The sequence below is a fragment of the Sorex fumeus genome, unplaced genomic scaffold (genome assembly GCF_029834395.1).
Source record: "Sorex fumeus unplaced genomic scaffold, SorFum_2.1 ptg000007l, whole genome shotgun sequence".
NCBI classification, from domain to species: Eukaryota; Metazoa; Chordata; class Mammalia; order Eulipotyphla; family Soricidae; genus Sorex; species Sorex fumeus.
Window position 1 is genome coordinate 52,670,527 of NW_026606064.1, and position 10,834 is coordinate 52,681,360.

The following is a 10,834-nucleotide window of genomic DNA, read 5'->3' on the forward strand; positions in this document are numbered from 1 at the left end:
AATTTTTTAAATTTTAATCATTGCTGATATTCCCATGGAGATCCAGTTCCAAACTGCTCCAGAGGGCCAAGTAATCATGGGCAAAATTATGTCCAGAGAAAGACCTTTATTATCCACACACAGGCAAGTTGAAAGATAGTGAATTCACATCCTAGAGAACCATTTTATCGCTATACCACACCCCTCCCCCTGCACACACAAAACAGTTTATATTGGTAGAAAAGAATAAAAAATTAGTATATATAAATGGATAGGTTGTAGATTAGTTGGTGCCAGAATGATCAATAAATTTATTTGTTTTCTGTCCTCTGAGGGATTTGCAGATCCAAAGACTTCTTATTAAGCATTCATTCTATGCACTATTGTCCTTATAATAGATATTTTTGAGGGGTGTAAGGAGGAGAATATCTGGCAGTATTCAGGGTGTGTTACAAACAGTATTGAGTCACTCTCAGTAATAATTAAGTGACCCTGCCTCCATGGGAATACTCCAGAGAACTGCATGCAAATCTGCACACCAGTCCGTTGATTCATCTCACTAGTGAACAATAGAATTTTGAGGAATGATACGTACCTCCACTACCCAGCCACTGCCATGCTCCAGGCTGCTTTCCAGACACTCAGGCCAAGATTCACACATGGAGCCATACAGACCAGATAACAGAACTTTGTGACCTTGGAGTCCAGGTTCAATGGAAACCGGAAACAGAGATCCTCTGCCTGCTCTCACCAATCTCAGGCTACACAGGGATCACACTCAGAAGCCCCACCCTAACAGTACCAGATAAATACCTTATCAGCAGACCTACACTATCTCCACTACCTAGCAGCTGCCACACTCAGGGCTGCTTTGAGGCCACAGGATACATCATAAGACACTGAATACCAATCTTCCAAGATTACCGCACCAATTTGATGGGGTTCAAATTTGGTTTGAAACATGGGAGCACCTGAAAGGGTGATTAGAGGCTGCCCTAAAAGCCACTATCCATCTCGGAGAGCCTTGCAAGCTACTGAGACTATTCCGCCCACACAGGAGAGACTGGCCAGCTATCTGTGGCATATTTAATATGCCAAAAACAGTAAATACAGTGGTTCTTATTTCCCTGACCCTTAAAGAGCCCCCAATACGGCAGTGTTAAAAGGATGAGCAAGAAGAGGCTGATAAAATCTCAAGGCCGAATAAGGCTGCCAAAACAAAGAAGGACAAAAATGACTGTCTGTACTTTCAATGCACATATGCTGGCATCAGATGCATCTATCGAGGAGGACCTGATGGAGCAAGTGTAAAAGATCAAGTACGACATCATTGTTCTGACTGAGATGAGAAAGCATCAAGCACATCAGGCCATTTTTGACACTGGAGAAGGACTGTTCCTCGGAACATGCAATAAAAGAGGCATTGTGGTGTCGGTGTTCTTGTCAATACAAACTTGGCCATGAGCATTGATTCATTCATTGATTCATTCGAATGTTAACAACTCAAATTGGATGGTTACACTTGAATAGATGTGGCTCACTGGAGGCAGTTTCTATCTTCATTGTTTACACACCGACATCCAATTATGATGAAGGAGAAATTGAGAAGTTCTACATGGAGCTGGAGAAGTTCTATAAAGAAGACCACACCTTCTATAGGATCATTGTCAGTGATTTTAATGCCAAAATAGGACTCAGAAGATCAGCTGAGGAACTCCACATTGGGACCCATGGCATAGAATGGAACAAACAGAGTGAGAGACTGTCTGCGTTCATCATTTCGACCAAAACCATCCATGGTAACTCACAGTTCCAGAAGGCTGAATCTAAACGTTGGGCATGGGAGTCTCCCAGTGGACGATTCCACAACAAAATTGACCACATCATATTTAGTCAATGGTTTTGCCTGACTGATGTCGCTATTGTCCCAAAATTCCAAATGAGAACGGACCATAGTCCTCTTCTTGCAAAATTCTACTTCAAGGAGCAGGGAGAAAGGGCTGTAAAATTTAAGAAGAGAACTCTGAGAACGATCACCAACTGGGAGCTCTTTGGCACTATTATGGCAACATGGGAAGATGCTGCCATTGACAACATTGATGAAGAATAAGATCACTGGTTCAGCACCTCCATGATTGTGCAAGGAATGCTGAGAGAGATAGCCACCAAAAGACATCTATCTTCGAAAACTCTCGAGCTCATTCACCAACATAGCTTGGCACATACCTCAGGCAACCACAAGTGAACATCCAAGCTCGCAAAGCAGTGCAGAGAAGCGATCAAGAAAGACCTCAAAGAGAGAAGAGCAGCAGTGCTGGCAGAAGAAGATGCAGGAGAAGCTGGGAAAAGCATTCACAACAACCGCCTGTCTTCACCAACTACAAGATGACTGCCCTATGACGTCCTGATGGATCTATCACATCTTTCAGAAGGGCAATGGAGAAGATTATCCATGATTTCTACTCGGATATCTTCATTATCCATGTTCACCTGCCCACATACCAAATTCTGCAGGATGTGTATGTCATTCCCAACATTCTCCTTCTGAAATCCAACATGCCATTTTGGTGGTAAAGAAGCGAACAGCACCTGGCCCAGACAAGGTTGGACCCACACAGCTGAAGAACCTGCTGTCAGTACTCATCAATTCTCTGGCTAACTCTTCATATGCTACCTGTCTGAATGCAAGATTCCATCCCAGTGGAAATCCATCAGGACTGTTCTACTGTACAAGAAGGGAGACATCCATGAAATTGGCAACTATCACCCAATCTGCCTGTTGTCTATCATCTACAAACTGTTCACTTGAGTCATCCTAAATAGGATTGGCAGAACACTAGATGAAGGACAACCATGCGAGCAAGCTGGGTTCTGAAAAGAATTCAGCACGAATGACCATATCCACACAATAACCAAGCTCATTGAGGTTTCTCAGCAGTTCAAGATGCTGCTCTGTCTAACATTCATTTATTTAAATAGAAGGCCTTTGATTCTGTTGAGACTAAAGCAGTCATCGAAGCCCTAGCCAAACAGGGCGTTCAAACTCAATACATTAGGATCCTCTGTGAGCTGTATTATGGATTCACTACCAGGATCTCATCATTCTACAAGCAAGTAATCATCGATGTCAAGAGAGGGGTTCAGCGGGGTGATACCATTTCACCAAAACTCTTCAGTGCCACCCTCAAGAACGTCATGCAATGACTGAAATGGGAAGGAATGGGAATGAAGAAAGACGGTCGGCAACCATACAACCTTCACTTCACTGATGACATCATTCCACAACACCAAACATTAGACAAGCAGCACAAATGCCAACCGACTTTGACTGTGAGTGTGGAAAGGTTGGACTATAGCTGAATCTCACGAAGACAATGTTTATGAAAAACAGACTCGTTCCTGATCTTCCACTCGCTCTCAATGGAATGAACATCTCCAGATGCAACAGTTATGTGTACCTAGGTCGAGAACTCAACATGATGAATGGCCTGGCACCTTAGTTACGCAGAAAGAGTAAGATACTGGGAATATTGTCCAAGTGATATAGAGAAATATGGAGAAAATGCTGGGATATAAGCACTTTGAAAAGGTGTGGTGTACTAGCGATATAAGCTCAGTAGATGAATACTTTATTGTAAATTATTTTTAATCAAAAAGTCATTAAAATTATATTTATGCTACTCCATTCAGCCCTATATACAAAATTTCAATCACTTCTACTTTTGGAGGGGTGCTCCCAACCATAGTTAGGGCTGAAGAATGCTCAAAGGGCTCAGGAATCTCAAAGACCACTTCTGTTATTACTTGGCGATGTATGCCATTTATTTCACTGCTCAGGCATAGAAGTACAGCACTGATTTTGCCTGACCATCTTGTGTACCACCAGGGTTATCCTGCTGGGCTTGGGGAACAATAGGGTCAACCAGCGGTGCTCAGGGGCCTCCAAGACCAAATCCAGCAATGCATGAGATGTCTATAATTGTACTCAAAATCTTGAACATGTAAGGCATGAACTCCTGACCTCTGAGCTACTCCCCAGCTCCCTTAATATATTGGAATTTTCAAAAGTCCATTTTCCCCCCCATGAGATATAAACGTTTTTCAACTTCTCCGTCCACACACCAAGGGAGAGCATGAACGTAATTCTCCCCTACCACAAATTATGACGTCGAGTTTCCCACATTTCGGGAAATCTCAGGGGTCAGTATACTTGAATGCAATGGCTAAACCTCATTGGGAAAGCCACCTTTATGATCATGGTATCTTCCCTTCCATGCATTTTTTTCAATTTCTTTTGTTGGGATCTCTGCACTAGTGAACTAGGGAATTACTTCTAGTTATACTCAACACAATAGTGAGAGTCTAATGGTTAATTGCTAAGACTTAGCAATGTGGTACTGCTTGATCCTGGCTGTGTTAGGGACCACCAGAGACATCCTGTTGGTGCCCTAGGGACACCAGAACAACAGTGAGCTATGCTTGAGGGGCCTTGTAGTACCAGGGATTTAATTTATGCAAGGCATGCATTCCAAATTGTTTAAAAGCATTAGTTCTTTATAAACTAATCTTGTGATTGCATACTTAACCATTCTGGGGTGTGGGTCTTCCAAATCATGAGATTGCAAGGCCAGTGATTCAGTGTTAGACTCTACCAGAAGTCCACCTGGTGATTTGGGAAGCCATGTGGAGCTGAGATCAAACCTGGGTTGGATGCATGTACAACTTTGATTTTATATAGAAGACTTAATAAAGTTGACCAGTGATGCAGATTCTTTAGTAAAACTGAAACTGTAACAAAATAAACAGAACTTTGAAAATGTTTAATAGTTAAGAAACATATGTATTTCAATGTTTTTATTTTTGTTCTCTAATATTATCTGCATTTACTGATAATATCTGATACTATCTTTATAATCATCAAGTAATATATTGAGATAAATCCTTTCCCTTTGTATGATTCATCAATACTAATAGTACACTATAGAAAGTAAATAAGAAATGAGCTATTTCTGATTGAAAATAATATAATTTATTTAAAGACTTAAGAAAGAAAATACTGTTTTATTATTCTATATGTATTTATGCATATTTTGCAAAAGAACTGTAGTTTTTCTAAACTTAAATATTTTTCTTATTTTTCATATAGTATTAACTTCTTTGTAATTTAAAAACATGCCATAGCTTAGGAAGTATAAAGAAATATTACAAATATATAAAAAACAGTCCTTTTATTAATTCATGAATCATTGGGAGTCTCTGTGTTGTAGATACTTGAAGATTTTTTACCTTCACTTTTTTATATAGATGTAATTTGACATCATTATTGGGCTTTAGTGCTTTAGTTATTTCTTTGACATGGAAATTTATCATATATTAGGATATGTTGAATAGTGATAGTTTCTTCTTTCATGGAAATAGGTGACCATAAGTAAACTTTTTATAAATAAGTTCTAAAAGAGAAAGAAAAAGGAAGATAAACATTGAAGGATAAGCAGATTTAAATTTTGAATTCATTTTTAATAAAAACAAAGAATTAAATTTTCATGTTTCATTTGTTCACGACAATTAACATTCTTGAGTAGAATACAAACATATTTTTGCCTCAACATTATTTTTATTTAGAACTAGACTATTTTGATAATTTATTAATAGTAGAATTAAATCAGGTTTTAAGCTTTCTAAGTTTGATTTGGACTTATGCTTTTATATTTGTATGTGTGGCTCTTTGGCCTGAGATTATGGTAGATTTAGGGTGACCAAATATTTTCCATTTTCCCATTAGATTTCTCATTAAAAGCCAGTATGTAACTTCTCTTCTCTGTGACCCCTCCCCATCTCCAATCAAAGCTTCCTTGAACAGCTTAAACCAGCAAAATATGGAAAAAATGACAGTAGAAGTGTAAGACATGAGCCTAAAAAAGACAGGACCCTTTGTGTCCTGAAATTTTGGTGCTCGCCCACCTTGGAAATGCTTACTACATGCTAGATAAAACCCATGGTAAGGCGCTAAAAATTAACAAAAGCTTTCGGCTAATCTAGCTCCCCAATGACTCTGCCAAAATGTTAGGCATGTTCGTGAAAATTACTGAACATCTCAAACTTCCACTTCCTCAGTATCAGTGGGTGAGTCAGGGCAATTTTACTGGGCCTCAAAAGTCACCTGAGTGAGACCTTGCTGAATTTCTGACATGCAAGATTATGATATATGTTAAAGTGGTAGTCCTTTATTTGGATGCGTGAGAGCAGAGGTTGGACTATTCCTTGTGGTGCTTGGGCTATTCCTGGCTCTGGGCTCAGTGATTACCTCTGGAAGTGCTCAAAGACCGTATACAGTACCAGAGACTGAACCAGGGTTGGACTCATGCCAGGAATGGAATGTGCCTTACCCTCATACTATCTCTCTGGTTCCAAAATAGAAAACAGTAGTTTTTAACCTACTGTTTTTAGACAGTTAGGTAGCAAGCAGTCAATAACCAGAATAAAGTCATCAAAGGAATAATTATTATCACCAAAAGTAAATAATAAATGCTTGAAAAATAATGGAAGCTTAATTCTGAGCTCCTAGAATTGTTTCTACATCATCAAGATATATTGATGACCCTGAACCAAAATAGTCAAAATACAAAGTCAGTTAATTAGCCAATCTTATATCTAGGTTTATTTTTGGTTTGGGGTCTAACTCCTGGCTCTAAATTCTTAACCAGTATATAAGTGGGTTAGAAAGGTTGGCATTCTATGAGTTCAGGGGGAGAGAAGAGCCATTAGTATGTGGACAAGTTTATACCACAATAGTTAAACTTAGATATATAACACTAAAAAGTCAGAAAATGGTGATTGAGGACAATTCAATTTATTTATGTGGCATAATTTCAATGGGCTGTTCTTAATGAAAAAGTCATTTTGAAAGATTGGGGTCTGAGAGATAGTATGGTACGTAGGATCCTTGTCTTGACCCAGGTTTGATCCCTGCCACCACTATATTATCTTGAGGACTGCCAGTAATAAACCTTGAGCCAGTAATAAACCTTGAACACTCATCTATCCCCCCAAAATTTAAAAATTTAAAAAAATAGAAAAGATAAACTCATTTCAGAACTTAGGAATCAAAGTGCTCAGAAACTAAGAGTTTATGTTATGCAAGCTCTCAACATAATATGTCATGGGGAGAAGATTTTACATGTAGTGAAGGATACACATTTATTTAGTGTCAAGATGAGACAGTATATCTGAAGTCTTTCTGCAGCATACTTTGTGTCAGTCATATCTTATAGAAGACAGAATTTAAACTAAAGATATTTGTTTACCCACCTTTTAATTTTTTATATTTTCTCCACCTTAATTTTGAATTGATGCTCATCCCTTACTTGAATAGCAATCCAAGGTAAGGATTTGCAATTGGAAACACACTCACATAATTTGGGATTTATAAATGTAAATTATTAATTATAATTTAAAATTTTCTGTTGCTATTTGTTCTTGGAGTTTATTTTTCCTTGACAAAAATTTCATATAAACAATTTGCTAAATAAAAAGGCTTGAAAAAAATCTACTTTGAACAAATTATGATTAAAATTCTTAGAATTGCAACATACAAAGACAAATATCTTTATGGACCAGGTAAATTGATAGTTTGTTTTAAAAATCAATTCTCACTAAGGTAAAGGTAAAGGCCCTCCCGTTGATCGTCGATTTGCTCAAGCGGGCCCAGTAACGTCTCCATTGGAGACTTTGTTGTTACTGTGTTTGGCATATCGAATACTCTCGGTAGCTTGCCGGGCTCTCTGAGAGGGGTGGAGGAATCGAACTCGGGTCAGCCGTGTTGACTGCGTGCAAGGCAAATGCCCTACCGCTGTGCTATCGCTTCAGCGATAGCACAGAGGTAGGGCATTCGCCTTACAAGCAGCCAACACGGCTGACCCGAGTTCGATTCCTCCGCCCCTCTCAGAGAGCCTGGCAAGCTACCGAGAGTATCTCGCCTGCACGGCAGAGCCTGGCAAGCTCCCCGTGACGTATTCGATATGCCAGACACAGTAACAACAAAGTCTCCAATGGAGACGTTACTGGGCCTGCTCGAGCAAATCGATGATCAACGGGAGGGCCTTTACCTTTACCTTTACCAATTCTCACTAAAGTTTCCAAATTCATACCACAGTTAAATATATCTATGTCTAGTTTATATATATATATAGATATATATATATATATATATATAATGTAGAGAAAGAGAGAGAGAGAGAAAGAGAGAGAGGAAAGAGAGAGAGACAGTGGCGAGAAAGGGAGGGAGAGAGAAACAGAATATCCATAGTTTACTGAGAACCTGATCACTGGAAACGTGTGTTATTTTTGCCCTGGATAGTGAGTAAGAAATACTGGATAGTGAGCAATATTAAAAATATAATAAGGACTTAGGGGGTGAAGTAGAGTCTTGGCATAATTTAAAAAGATATTTTATCTACTACAGTAGATATCTCTCAACTAATACTTAAATAAGCCCATTTTTAGGAGAAAAAAATGAGCTTTGTATTGTTCAATAGCTTGAATTTAAAAAGTTTAAAAGTACAGACTTGATAGGATCTTTATTCCCAAAGTTACTCCTGAGAACTATATTAAATACTTAAGTGCTTTGTTTCCACTGGAATTACACTTGCTATGTTATTGGTTTGGTATATAATGCTACTTTTATTTGCAGGTATATGTTTTACAATTATAATATTTAAGTTGCTTTCATTTTCTCTTTTCCTGCCATCTCTTTCCCCTGGCTTATTACTTCTACACTGGGATCCCAATATGTGATGACATTTTTTTTCTATGTTTAAATGTGATCTTTATTGAGGTATAATTCACAAATGACAGAACTCCCCATTAAAATGAAAAAATGTGGTGGAGTTAGGTATATTTACAGTTCAAAAAATCTCAACTACCTAATTTCAGAGCATCTCAAAGAAATTCCATATCCATTAATAGTCACTCTTCATTACACCCACTTTCCACCCCTTGACAAGCGCCAATCTATTTTTTTATCCTGTTATTATTTTTATTTTTCATTGTATTTCTTTTTTTAAATTTTTTCTTCTTTTTTTATTAGTGAAACACCATGAGGTACAGTTACAGGCTTACAAATTTTGTGCTTGGGTTTCAGTTATACAATGATCAAGTGCCCATCCCTCCACCAGTGCCCGTCATCCATCACCACGGGTCCCAGCATCCCCCCCGACCCCCATCCCCCCCCCGTCCCATCCTGCCTCTGTGGCAGGGTATTCCCCCTTGTTCTCTCTCTCTTCTTTTGGGTACTGTGTTTTGCAAGAGAGGCTTTGAGTGGCAATCATGTTTGGTCTATAGACTACTTTTAGCATGCTTCTCCCACCCTGGGAGGGTCCTCACAACACCCTTCATTTGGTGCTTTCTTCTTTATCTGAGCTTCCTTTTCACCTAGAACGTGTGGCTGGCCTTCCATTCATGGAGCAAAATTCCTGGTACTAATCTCAGCCATTCCTGGGTGTTAATCTCCCTTTTTGTGATGACATTTTTAAATACTTGGTTCCACATTTCTTTATACGTTAATTTAAGTTACAAATTTCCCTAACTTGCCTATGTATTCACACTATTGAGTTTTTCACTAGATTTCCTCTCCAAGTCTCAGAAAAAAAATGAGTTTGTTACTTTTAAGAGTTTATCCTTTCTGGGGCTGGAGTGATAGCACAGCAGGTAGGGAATTTGCCTTGCATGCGACTGAACTGGGTTTGATTCCCAATATCCCATATGGTCCCCTGAGCACTGCCTGGAGAGATTCCTGAGTGCAGAGCCAGGAGTAACTCCTGAGCATAGCCAGGTGTGACCCAAAAAGAAAAAAAAAGTAAAAAAAGGAGTTTATCCTTTAAAATGAAGCCTATGGAACGAAGAGCTAATACAGTGGATAAGATACTGATGTGGCACCAGGCCAAACAAGTTTAGATCTTTGCACTATGTAGGGTCCCCTGAGCACAGATGGGTATGGTTCACAAAAACTAAGTTCTAAAAAATATCAGAAAGTTTACCTGAATCTGCTTGCTCCCACATTTTGTTTTAGTTACACTTTGCAAAGCACTACTAGATCCTCAAAACAACAAACATGTTTCAATTATTATTTTGGCATTCAAAATACCACATGTGCAATGCTGATTCATAAATTTAATCCGGTACATCAAAAGGAACCCGGTATTCTAGGAAAGCTTAAAATAAAGCGATATAGTTGTAATCTAGATGAATGTGACTGTGAATATATTTTCAGGTACATTCAGGCAATTTTTTTCATGAAATATGGTTTTAGTTCTCTCAACTTATATTTTTACTACAAATGTTGCCTAGTACTCACTAATTCACCTCTTATGCAAACACTGATACTAAAACATGACACGATCACGATCACGACCACCCTGTTGTTCATCGATTGCCTCGAGCAGGTGCCAGTAACGTCTTCTTCGTCCTAGCCCTGAGATTTTTTTTTTTTAAAGTGCCTTATTCAAGGCTTTTTCAGGGTTAGGAGAATGAGACCCATCATTGTTACTGGTATTTGGCATATTGGGTATACCACGGGGAGTTTGCCAGACTCTGCCATGTGAGCATGTTACATTTGGTAGCCTGCCAGTTTGACCAAATTAGGAATGAGATGATAAGATGTCGCGCGGCCTCCGGGAGCTGAGTGTGATAATCTCTGGATCCTGGCCGTTGTTGGAGTTACACGGCAATTGGTGGGTGTAACTGTCTAGTTACTGGCAGGTCCAGTCCCAAACTGTACAGGCTTGGAGATCTCAGCCCCGGGTCCCACACACCTGGGTTCCTCTGTCAGTTCTTTTATGCGTGAGGCTCATCCAAGTGT

General features: G+C 39.0%; 1 non-coding gene across 1 annotated transcript; it reads right to left on the minus strand.

The window, feature by feature from the left end:
• Positions 1-4,103: 4,103 nt before the first annotated feature.
• On the minus strand, positions 4,104-4,262 carry LOC130016782 (U1 spliceosomal RNA). The gene has a single exon (XR_008791274.1). It is a non-coding gene; the product is annotated as a U1 spliceosomal RNA (small nuclear RNA).
• Between the last annotated feature and the right edge of the window lie 6,572 nt (positions 4,263-10,834).